A 13,366-nucleotide genomic window follows, 5' to 3' on the forward strand; every position below is an offset into this window, starting at 1 on the left:
CTAATTGTCCTTGAGAAGGTGGTGGTGAGCTGCCTTCTTGAACCACTGCAGTCCTAAGGGTGTAGGTACACTAACAGTGCTGTTAGGAAGGGAGGTCCAGTGAAGGTACGGTGATATAGTTCCAAGTCAGGATGGTGTGTGGATTGGAGGGGAACTTGCAGGTGGTGGTATTCCCATGCATTTGCTGCCCTTGTCCTTCTAGGTGGTAGAAGTCGCGGGTTTGTAAGGTGCTGTCGAAGGAGCTTTGGTGAGTTGCTGCAGGACATCTTGTAGATGGTACACACTGCTGCCACTGTGCGTCAGTGGTGGAGGGAATGAATGTTTAAGGTGATGAATGGGGTGCCAATCAAGCTGGCTGCTTTGTCCTGAATGGTGTCAAGCTTCTTGAGTGCTGTTGGAGCTGCATCCATCAAGACAAGTGGAGAGTATTCCATCACACTTCTGACTTCTGCCTTGTAGATTGTTGTAGTGCACGAGAATCTCCTGCGGTGTCTCACTTAGGTTCAGAACCATACTCTAGACGTAACAGGAATGAACAGGAACACCAAATAATGTGTAAAAGCAGTAATTTTATTGAGTAATTATTAAGTAATTATTAAACAATTATTAATAATAAAAAAGGAAAGCAAGACAACATTATTAAAACAAAAGGAAGGAAACGAGTATAGAAAGACAAAAAAACTTACAGCACACTGCTGTAACACCAAATCAGTCTGTTCACGACAGCTCCCTAAAATGGTACCGTTCCCCCTTGGAACATACATCACCAAGTCTCCGGAGAACCTTGCACAGGGGTGGACTCTCTGGTCAGTCACTCCGTCGACATTCCTTCCTCCGTAGTCTTCAGTAGATGACTAGTCCATTCCGGCTGCAGCCCTGAATGTTGGATGCTGTGCTCCTTTCAGTCCAATTTCTGTCTCCATTCCAGCTTCCCAAGATTTCCATCCAGATTTTCTCAAAACAAAGGGCCAACAACCATGAGTCCTTATCAAATTCTTCTCACAGTCAGTATGAGGCCATTCAGGCTGTTGACACATACTTTGATGGTGTTTCTCACCTGCTATCAGTTAGGTTATACTGTCCATCAATTATATTCCATCTTCTAATGTCACAATGTAGTGGACCACCCCATGTGCAAGGTTATCCATCATCCTGGCTTGTAGTTCAAGGATCATCGAATACCCTAAGAACTGACTTCTGTTTAAATAGTGAGAAAGCAACTGTTATTTTCAAGAAGAGAAAAACAGTAGTTTAGACAAAACAACAGCTGTGCATGGCCTGGCCTGACTAGCATGAAAACAAAACAAAGAACAAAGAAAAAAGAAAATTACAGCACAGGAACAGGCCCTTCGGCCCTCCAAGCCTGCGCCAATCCAGATCCTCTATCTAAACATGTCGCCTATTTTCTAAGGGTCTGTATCTCTTTGCTTCCTGCCCATTCATGTATCTGTCTAGATACATCTTAAAAGACGCTATCATGCCCGCGTCTACCACCTCCGCTGGCAACGCGTTCCAGGCACCCACCACCCTCTGTGTAAAGAACTTTCCACGCATATCCCCCCTAAACTTTTCCCCTCTCACTTTGAACTCGTGACCCCTAGTAATTGAATCCCCCACTCTGGGAAAAAGCTTCTTGCTATCCACCCTGTCTATACCTCTCATGATTTTGTACACCTCAATCAGGTCCCCCCTCAACCTCCTCTGCACCCTCTCCAAAGCATCTACATCCTTTTGGTAATGTGACGACCAGAACTGCATGCAGTATTCCAAATGTGGCCGAACCAAAGTCTTATACAACTGTAACATGACCTGCCAACCCTTGTACTCAATACCCCGTCCGATGAAGGAAAGCATGCCATATGCCTTCTTGACCACTCTATTGACCTGCGTTGCCACCTTCAGGGAACAATGGACCTGAACATCCAAATCTCTCTGTACATCAATTTTCCCCAGGACTTTTCCATTTACTGTATAGTTCACTCTTGAATTGGATCTTTCAAAATGCATCACCTCGCATTTGCCCGGATTGAACTCCATCTGCCATTTCTCTGCCCAACTCTCCAATCTATCTCTATTCTGCTGTATTCTCTGACAGTTCCCTTCACTATCTGCTACTCCACCAATCTTAGTGTCGTCTGCAAACTTGCTAATCAGACCACCTATACTTTCCTCCAAATCATTTATGTATATCATAAACAACAGTGGTCCCAGCACGGATCCCTGTGGAACACCACTGGTCACACGTCTCCATTTTGAGAAACTCCCTTCCACTGCTACTCTGTCTCCTGTTGCCCAGCCAGTTCTTTATCCATCTAACTAGTACACCCTGGACCCCATGCGACTTCACTTTCTCCATCAGCCTATCATGGGGAACCTTATCAAACGCCTTACTGAAGTCCATGTATATGACATCTACAGCCCTTCCCTCATCAATCAACTTTGTCACTTCCTCAAAGAATTCTATTAAGTTGGTAAGACATGACCTTCCCTGCACAAAAGGGAAAAGTTCGTGGAAAAATACATGTTCACAATTAATAATATACCAATTCTTACATAATTGATTAATTACCTGACTCAGAGTACAATCACACTTAGTTTTAAATCGCTGTCTACAAAGTAACCTTTAAAAATTTACTACAGGTTTAATACAGGTTTTTTTAAAAGTCAAAAGCAAAGCAAAAGCAAGGCAGAAAATAAATGCAAAAACAGGCCTCAGGCCTGCAGCTTACCCCTTTAAAATACAAATGACAGCTGTTTTTTTTTGTAATTTATTCAGTTGGAATGATCTTTTTTATATTCCACTGGGTTTCAGTTACTCGTGAGGGCAATTGTTGATACATTTTACTGATGCGTCATTGTATACAGCAATTAACTAGCAGAGGCAGAATTATCAGTAATTGAACAAAGACTAACACATGTGATGTAATCCTAATCCATGGATGAACATTCACATTCATACCCCAATTCCATGTCCTCCCACCATGTAATAATCTTGATATCATCAATCTTTTTATTAATATACATAGCAGGAATACACTTTTTGGGATTTAGCAATGCTCTCTCTTATTCTTTCAGTTGTTCGGGCAGCTGTGGGACATTATAACCAAATCTTTGCACATACTCCTGAAATTGTCCCTTCGTTTTATCTTTTAAACTAATTTCTGTGATATTATGACGGTACAACAACTACCGTGGAATCTCCCTGTTCAGCATAGTGGGGAAAGTCTTTGCTCGAGTTGTGCTGAACAGGCTCCAGACGCTGGCCGAGCGCGTCTACCCTGAGGCACAATGTGGCTTTCGTGCAGAGAGATCGACCGTTGACATGCTGTTCTCCCTTCGTCAGATACAGGAGAAATGAAGTGAACAACAGATGCCCCTCTACATTGCTTTCATTGATCTCACCAAAGCCTATGACCTCGTCAGCAGACGTGGTCTCTTCAGCCTACTAGAAAAGATCGGATGTCCACCAAAGCTACTAAGTATCATCACCTCATTCCATGACAATATGAAAGGCACAATTCAACATGGTGGCTCCTCATCAGAGCCCTTTCCTATCCTGAGTAGCGTGAAACAGGGCTGTGTTCTCGCACCCACACTTTTTGGGATTTTCTTCTCCCTTCTGCTTTCACATGCGTTCAAGTCCTCTGAAGAAGGAATTTTCCACCACACAAGATCAGGGGGCAGGTTGTTCAACCTTGCCCGTCTAAGAGCAAAGTCCAAAGTACCGAAAGTCCTCATCAGGGAACTCCTCTTTGCTGACGATGCTGCTTTAACATCTCACACTGAAGAGTGCCTGCAGAGTCTCATCGACAGGTTTGCGGCTGCCTGCAATGAATTTGGCCTAACCATCAGCCTCAAGAAAACAAACATCATGGGGCAGGACGTCAGAAATGCTCCATCCATCAATATTGGTAACCACGCTCTGGAAGTGCTTCAAGAGTTCACCTACCTAGGCTCAACTATCACCAGTAACCTGTCTCTAGATGCAGAAATCAACAAGCGCATGGGAAAGGCTTCCACTGCTATGTCCAGACTGGCCAAGAGAGTGTGGGAAAATGGCGCACTGACACGGAACACAAAAGTCCGAGTGTATCAGGCCTGTGTCCTCAGTACCTTGCTCTAAGGCAGCGAGGCCTGGACAACGTATGCCAGCCAAGAGCGACGTCTCAATTCATTCCATCTTCGCTGCCTCCGGAGAATACTTGGCATCAGGTGGCAGGACCGTATCTCCAACACAGAAATCCTAGAGGCAGCCAACATCCCCAGCTTGTACACACTACTGAATCAGCGGCGCTTGAGATGGCTTGGCCATGTGAGCCGCATGGAAGATGGCAGGATCCCCAAAGACACATTGTACAGCAAGCTCGCCACTGGTATCAGACCCACCGGCCGTCCATGTCTCCGCTTTAAAGACGTCTGCAAACGCGACATGAAATCCTGTGACATCGATCGCAAGTCGTGGGAGTCAGTTGCCAGCGTTCGCCAGAGCTGGTGGGCAGCCATAAAGACAGGGCTAAAATGTGGCAGACAAACAAATTTCTCTGCAGCACCTGTGGAAGAGCCTGTCACTCTAGAATTGGCCTTTATAGCCACTCCAGGCGCTGCTTCACAAAGCACTGACCACCTCCAGGCGCTTATCCATTGTCTCTCGAGATAAGGAGGCCCAAAAGAATGACGGTACATATTTATCAATTCTCAGTAACTAATGCTGACAGGTGTTCCTGGGTAAAACAAAAGGCTGCTTCAGAAACAGGACATAGTTTTTCATATTCATAATTATATTCCTTCTCTATGGTGGTAACATAGTATTTCCCTTCTTTTACTTATGCAATGTGTCTGCTTTAGGTCAGTTCAAGCAGCCTCCATTGTGCAATTTACTCGTGTTTGATTAAACCCACATGTTGCTTCAGGATGATCCCTTATCTCATACAGTACAAATCTACATTTTGTTCCCACAAGATGTTTTTCTCTGTCTGCTCTCAAGGTCTCACCCTTTTACTGCCAGTAAGCATTTTAAAACTTGACATAATCTCCCAGAATCCCACTACCTTGACATCTTGTCTATACTGTGCCCTATTTCCTACGTTTTCCCAGTTTACCATACTACTAAGTAGGGTTCTAATATAGCTAAATGTCAGTTTATAATAGATAAATACAATTAATATTGACCCCTCATTAACTATTTTACTATTTTCAAGACACGAGCTCTAAGCTTCATGTCTTGTAACGCACTTGTCACAAGTAGCAAATAGTCAGGCATGAAGTGTCCTACTACTAATACTGTGCCCTGTGTTCGTGTCATAAACATGGACAGAGTCCAGAGCCATGGGTGTTGGCCTACATTATATACAGTCTCCTGCCTAGCTGTTATATTTCTTGCATTCTGCAGTCATTGTTCTGTGTTTCTGTGAGGTGGTGGTCCTTTCTATTCCAGGCTGCAGTGCTGACTGCTGTACTGATACCCAACCATTCCCATTCCTCGATTCTAACCTGCCTAATTGTGATGGCTACATCTATGTCCCAATTACATTGGTCATAAAAAAGTCATATTACATTCATCACAATGATATGACAATCCTCCATCATGCATGGACTTAAAAGATTCTCCACCTCTCTCTTTACCTGTATCCATCTTGTGGATAGTTCTTGTGAGGTATTATTTTCCTCACCCTTCAACTGTCTCTCTCTCTCTCTCTCAATTTTAATTTTATTCCCTCTGACCATTACCAGCATACTTAATTTATCCTAATTATTGTGAAGTCAGTTTCTCTATGGAGTATGTGTCAATGCCTTGGTAATTTAAAATATTGTCTCACTCTACTGGCCATATTAACCATTTCATGCCATGCTGTTTGTCAAGTTGCTGTTTCTGGGACCCGTTCTTCAGTGCCTTTCACCATGCATTCTCACATGTTAGTTACTTGACATGCAACAAATCACATTTGCACTCTTACACCAGTATCCCAGTATCATGTCACACATTCTTGACTCTCAGGTGATCTTTTCAAAAGATCAAAGGGGGGCGGGCGGGGTGGTGTTTCTCATAGATATTTGCTTACCACTACCCCAGCCCCCGTATGGTCCCGATGTCTCGGGTGGTGGCCGGACTATCAAATACAGTTGTCTTTTAAAAAAAAACTCATAGGCAAGAATACAAATATCTCCAAGAGAAAGCTATTAAATTACCAGTCTTTTCTACACATTCCTGAATTTCACTGGAAAGATCTAGACTTCTTGGAAATTCCAGACTATATTTATTTAATGGTTTGATTTCTAATTTCACCATTGTGTGTCCCCCAAATTCTTTTATTAGCTCTTGTATCAGCCGAATTTTTAACTCTTAATTCCCATTAATTATAATTCAATTTTATTTTGAGCCCTGGAGAAACTTTACTGTCCAATACTCATATATTTAGAACAGCTATTGGGTGGCACAGTGGTGCAGTGGTTAGCACCACGGCCTCGCAGCTCCAGGGACCTGGGTTTGATTCTGGGTACTGCCTGTACAGAGTTTGCAAGTTCTTCCTGTGACTGTGTGGGTTTTTGCCGGGTGCTTCGGTTTCCTCCCACAGCCAAAGACTTGCACGTTGATAGATAAATTGGCCATTGTAAATTGCCCCTAGTGTAGGTAGGTGGTAGGGATTATGGGATTACTGCAGGGTTAGTATAAATGGGTGGTTGTTGGTTGGCACAGATTTGGTGGGCTGAAGGGCCTGTTTCAGTGCTGTATCTATAAATAAACAAATCAAACATTCTCATTTGATTCCAGGCATTACCATATTTTGTTTGTTCTTTTTCTCAGCTTAAAAATACATTCATTTTAGTTTCTTGGCAGTTCTGGTCATCACACGATAGGAAGGATGTGATTGCACTGGAGAGGGTGCAGAGGAGATTCACCAGGATGTTGCCTGGGCTGGAGCATTTCAGCGATGAAGAGAGACTGAAAAGGCTAGGGTTGTTTTCCTTGGAGCAGAGAAGGCTGAGGGGGGGACATGATATGAGGGGCATTGATAGGTTAGATAGGAAGACACCTTTTCCCTTAGCGGAGGGGTGAAGAACCAGTGGGCATAGATTTAGGGTAAGGGGGGATTTGAGGAAAAAGACTTAGAGGGGATTAGACTTAAGACTTAGAGGGGATTTGAGGAAAAATTATTTCACCCAGAGGGTGGTTGGAATCTGGAACGCACTGCCTGAAGGGTGGTGGAGGCAGGAACCATCATAACATTTAAGAGGTATTTAGATGAGCACTTGAAATATCATAGCATACAAGGCTACGGGCCAAGTGCAGGGATATGGGATTAGACTAGTTGGGTGCTGGATGGCCGACACAGACACGATGGGCCGAAGGCCCTGTTTCTGTGCTGTATAACTCTCTGACTCTAAAAGTAACTTGCTACATTAAACTGGACATTTTGCATCCCAAAATTATCCCAAATTGAAATATGTGTCGCTGAACTACAGGTAAACTTTTTGAAAGTTTTTTTAAAATTTGATTATCACCTTAAATTTCAAGTAAATTCCCCTTTGAGTGCATGAAATAATTGTATTTATGTGGCTGGTCCAGTTCAGTTTCTGGTCAATGGTGACCCCCAGGATGTTGATAATGGATGATTCAGTGATGGTAATGCCATTGAACATCAAGGGGAAATGGTTAGATTCTCTCTTATTTGAGATGGTAATTGTCTGGCATTTGTGTGGAGCAAATGTTACTTGTCAGCAACTCCTGCAGTGATGTCCTGGAGCTCAGATGATTGGCCTCCAACAACCACAGCCATCTTCCTTTGTGCTAGGTATGATTCCAACCAGTGGAGAGTTTTCACCCTGATTCCCATTGACTTCAGTTTTGCTAGGGCTCCTTGATGCCAAACTCTGTCAAATGCTGCCTTGATGTCAAGGACAGCCACTCTCACCTCACCTCTTGAGTTCAACTCTTTTGTCCAGTTTGGACCAAGGCTGTAATGAGGTCAGGAGCCAAGAGGCCCTGGTTGAACACAAACTGAGTGTCAGTGAGCAGGTTATTGCTAAGCAAGTGCCGCTTGATAACACTGTTAATGAACAATTCCATCACTTTGCTGATGATGGGGAGTAGTCTGATAAGGCGGGAATTGGCCACATTTGATTTGACCTGCCTTTTGTGTACAGGACATACCGGGCAATTTTCCACATTGATGCCAGTGTTGTAACTGTACGTGAACAGCTTGGCTAAGAGCGCGGCTAGTTTTGGAGCACAAGTCTTTAGTACTATTGCTGGTATATTGTCAGGGCCCACAGCCTTTGCAGCATCCAGTGCCTTCAGCCATTTCTTGATATCACATGGAGTGAATCAGATTGGCTAAAGACTGGCATCTGTGATGCTGGGAACCTCAGGAGGAGGCCGAGATGGATCATCCACTCGGCACTTCTGGCTGAAGCTGGATGCAAATGCTTCAGCCTTGTCTTTTGCATTGATGTGCTGGGCTCCCCCATCGTTAAGGATGGGGATATTTGTGGAGTCACCTCCTCCTCCTGTCAGTTGTTTAATTGTCCACCACCATTCACGTCTGGATGTGGCAGGATTGCAGAGCTTAGATTGGGTCCATTGGTTGTGCAAGTGCTTAGCCCTGTTTATTGTATGCTGCTTCCATTATTTGGAATGCAAGTAGTCCTGTGTTATAGCTTCACCAGGCTGAGATCTCATTTTGAGGTATGCCTAGTGCTGCTCCTGGTATACCCTCCTGCACTCTTCATTGAAGCAGGGTTGGTCCCCCGACTTAATGGTAATGGTAGAGTGTGGGATATGCCAGCTCATGAGGTTACAGATTGTGGTTGAATACAATTCTGCTGCTGCTGATGGCCCACAGCACCTCATGGATGCCCAGTTTTGAGCTACGAGATTTGTTTGAAAACTATCCCATTTAGCAAGCTGGTAGTGCCACACAACACATTAGTGGGTACCTCTGTGTGAAAACAGGACTTTGTCTCCATAAGGACAGTACGGTGGTCACTCCTACCAATACTGTCATGGATAGATGCATCTGCGACAGGTAGATTGGTGAGGATGAGGTCAAGTAGGTTTTTCCCTCTTGTTGGTTCCCTTACCACCTGTGGGAGCTATGTCCTTTCGGAGTCGGCCAGCTTGGTCAGTAGTGGTGCTACCGAGCCACTCTTGGTGATGGACATTGAAGCCCCCCACCCAGAGTACATTTTGTTCCCTTGCTACCCACAATGCTTCTTCCAATTGGTGTTCAACATGGAGAAGCACTGATTCATCAGCTGAGGGGGGCAGTAGATGGTAATCAGCAGGAGGTTTCCTTGCCCATGTTTGACCTGATGCCATGAGACTTCATAGGTTCCCGAGTCAATGTTGAGGACTCCCAGAGCAACTACCCCCTGCCCGTACACCACTGTGCCACCACCTCTTCTGGGTCTGACCTGCCCAGGGATGGGGATGGTGATGGTCATGTCTGGGACATTGTCTTCAAGTATGATTCTGTGAGTATGACTATGTCAGGCTGTTGCTTGACTAGTCTGTGGGACAGCTCTCCCAACTTTGGCACAAGCCCCCAGATGTTAGTAAGGAGGACTTTGCAGGGTCGACAGGGCTGGGTTTGCCGTTGTCGTTTCCGGTGGCTAGGTTGATGCCAGGTGGTCCGTCATTCCTTTTCTTAGACTTTGTAGTTGTTGGATACAACTGAGTGGCTTGCTAAGCCATTTCAGAGGGCTTCCACCACCCTTGTGGGCAGTTAGTTCCAGGTCATTACCACCAGCTGCATAAAAAGGTTCTTACCTTATCCTTCCCCTGCATCTCTTGCCCAAAACCTTCAAGAAGATTTTACACCCGAAACGTTAATTTGGCTTTTCTTTCCACAGACTAGGAATGAGTTTACATCCATTTCCAGACCCGAAATAGGCAGCCTGTTCAGAGCACCCACAAGAAGTCAGAAACCTGAGGGAATTGGACCTCATTACCCAGCACGCTATCTCAGTTAAGGAAGGGTTGGGGTGAGGGGAGGGGGTGGTGGTGGTGGTGGTGGTGTGGAGAGAATGGGAGGGAACAGGCACAAGCTGGCAGTGGCACTCCTGCTCCTCCTGGTACCAAATGAAAGTAAGCTAAAAGGAAGAAACCTGCCTTTTGTTGGCAGCCTCCAGTGATCCCTTTAAAGTGCACTACTTAGGCCACAGCAGGAACAGGAAAATGTAAACAGAATGTGCTCCAATCTGGGCTGACTAATTTCTGAGAGGGAACTTAAAACCAACATTAAGCCCGCCATTAACATATCCAAGAGGTCTATTGTCTGTTTAAGGTTGCTGCCAGGGATGATTGCATATTGTCTGAACTAAAATGGCATTGCATGTACTCCAGGCACCTTTAGGGAGTGGAAAATAGCACTCTGAAATTGGAGGTTTTTTTGTCCCTTCTTTGCAACTGATAAACAGGCATAATATGGTCCAGTTCCTCCCCTTTCTGTTTTTGTTTCAGTCATTACACAATGTTGTCATTACATCATGGAAAGCCCTCACTGTAAAATGGAACACATATTTGAGATAAATAACTACAACAATAACATTGAAAACGTTACTCTACAGATTTTAGAGCTGAAGATCTATTACCAACGGAGCTAGGGAAAACCCTCAGAATATGAAGTTTAGAATAATAACATCTTGTATTCTATTCCACTTGGGAGAAAGAAATTTGTGCATTGAAGGGTAAGCAACGTCAGTAAAAAAAATTTTAGTGCTGAAGAAGACTAAGTTCGAGCAACCTCACCAAATAAAGAGTCCGAATTTTGATGTGAAGGGATCACTTCAATCTGGGAATGTTGATCCTTCGAATGAAATCTCTTCAAGCACAGCAACAAAAGCCACATGAGGGATTCAAAAAACGTCCAAGAGATTTCTAACGTATTATGTTGCAACCTCATGGAGCACATGAGGCCACTCGCTGACAGTCAGATGATGAAGAAATGTGCCTTTGCAAGTTATGGTGAGTACTTTGGCAGCTACATTAAGAAAGACTGGATAATGAAGGACATTTGGGCAATTCAACTTGCAGTGGAAGATTTGAGCTCATGGGAAATAACTTCCAGGAACAGGTTCTCAGCAAGTTGGGAAGCAGAATTCTGTTTGGCAATAGAAGTTTAGAATAGGAACATTTTGTATACTATTCCACTTGGGAGAAAGAAATTTGTGCATTGAAGGGTAAGCAAACTCAGTGCTTTTTTTTGTGTCACGTCCAGCTGTGAATGGTGGTGGACAATTAAACTACTAACTGGAGGAGGTGACTCCACAAATATCCCTATCCTCAATGATGGGGGAGCCCAGCACATCAGTGCGAAAGATGTAGGTAGGTGGTAGGAGAATGGTGGGATGTGGTCGGGAATATGGGATTAATGTAGGATTAGTATAAATGGGTGGTTGTTCGTCGGCACAGACTCGGTGGGCCAAAGGGCCTGTTTCAGTGCTGTATCGCTAAACAAATAAATAAAATAAATAAATAAAATAAATAAGGCAGAAGCATTTGCAACAATCTTCAGCCAGAAGTGTCGAGTTGATGATCCATCTCGGCCTCCTCCTGAAGTCCCCAGCATCACAGATGCCAGTCTTCAGCCAATTTGATTAATTCCATGTGATATCAAGAAACAACTGAAGGCACTGGACACTGCAAATGCTATGGGCCCTGGTCATATTTCAGCAATAGTACTGAAGACCTGTGCTCCAGAACTTGCAGCGCCCCCTAGCCAAGCTGTTCCAGTGCAGCGACAACACTGGCATTTACCAGGCAATGTGGAAAATTGCCCAGGTATGTCCTGTACACAAAAAGCAGGACAAGTCCAACCCAGCCAACTACCGCCCCATCAGCCTACTCTCAATCATCAGTAAAGTGATGAAAGATATTATCGACAGTGCCATCAAGCGGCACTTACTCAGCAATAACGTGCTCAGTGACGCTCAGTTTGGGTTCCGCCAGGGCCACTCAGCTCCTGACCTCATTACAGCCTTGGTTCAAACATGGACACAAGAGCTGAACTCAAGAGGTGAGGTGAGATGATTGGAAGATGGCTGTGGTTGTTGGAGGTCTATCATCTCAGCTCCAGGGGACATCACTGCAGGAGTTCCTCAGTGTAGTGTCCTAGGCCCAACCATCTTCAGGTGCTTCATCAATGACCTTCTTTCAATTATAAGATCAGAAGTGGGGATGTTCGCTGATGATTGCACAATGTTCAGCATTACTCGCAACTCCTCAGATATTGAAGCAGTCCATGTAGAAATGCAGCAAGACCTGAACAATATCCAGATTTGGGCAGATAAGTGGCAAGTAACATTTGCGCCACACAAGTGCCAGGCAATGACCATCTCCAACAAGAGAGAATCTAACCATCTCCCCTTGACGTTCAATGGCATTACGATCACTGAATCCCCTACTATCAACATTCTGGGGCTTACCATTAACCAGAAACTGACCTGGAGTGGCCATATAAATACCATGGCTACAAGAGTATGTCAGAGGCTAGGAATCCTGCAGCAAGTAACTCACCTCCTGACTCCCCAAAGCTAGTCCATCATCTACAAGGCACAAGTCAGGAGTATGATGGAATATTCTCCACTTGCCTGGATGGATGCAGCTCCAACAACACTCAAGAAGCTCGGCACCATCCAGGACAAAGCAGCTCACTTGATTGGCACCCCATCCACAAACATTCACTCCCTCCACCACCGTGCACAGTGGCAGCAGTGTATACCATCTACAAGATGCACTGTAGCAACACACCAAGGCCCCTTAGACAGCACCTTCCAAACCTGCAACCTCGACCACCTTGAAGGACAAGGGCTGCAAATGCATGGGAACACCACCACCTGCAAGTTCCTCTCCAAGTCACACACCATCCTGACTTGGAACTATATCACCATTTCTTCACTGTCACTGTGTTAAAATCCTGGAACTCCCTTCCTAACAGCACTGTGAGTGTACCTACCCCACATGGATTGCAGCAGTTCAAGAAGGCAGCTCACCACCACCTTCTCAAGGGCAATTAAGGATGGGCAATAAATGCTGGCTTAGCCAGCGACACCCACATCCCATGATTGAATATAAATAAATAAATAAATGAGTCAACATATATAGGTGTTTTTGTCCAGTTAGTTGTGGTGTCAGATGTATTTCCCAGTTGGTCTGTCTAAAAGAAGAAATGCTTTGTTACTTCAGATTCTTGACAAAACTGAAGTAGAAAACATGCTTAATAAGTATCAGGAAGTTTCTTTTTCCTAAAGTAGCAAATCTCCTGGTCCAACCTTGTTAGTCTTACAACAGATCAACTCTTTCCATAGTTTCAAAAATGGTTTTATTCCCTTTTTAAAGCAGAGAACTGGCATTCCTCCTTTCTTGATT

Source organism: Heterodontus francisci, chromosome 5 (assembly GCF_036365525.1).
Source record: "Heterodontus francisci isolate sHetFra1 chromosome 5, sHetFra1.hap1, whole genome shotgun sequence".
NCBI lineage: Eukaryota > Metazoa > Chordata > Chondrichthyes > Heterodontiformes > Heterodontidae > Heterodontus > Heterodontus francisci.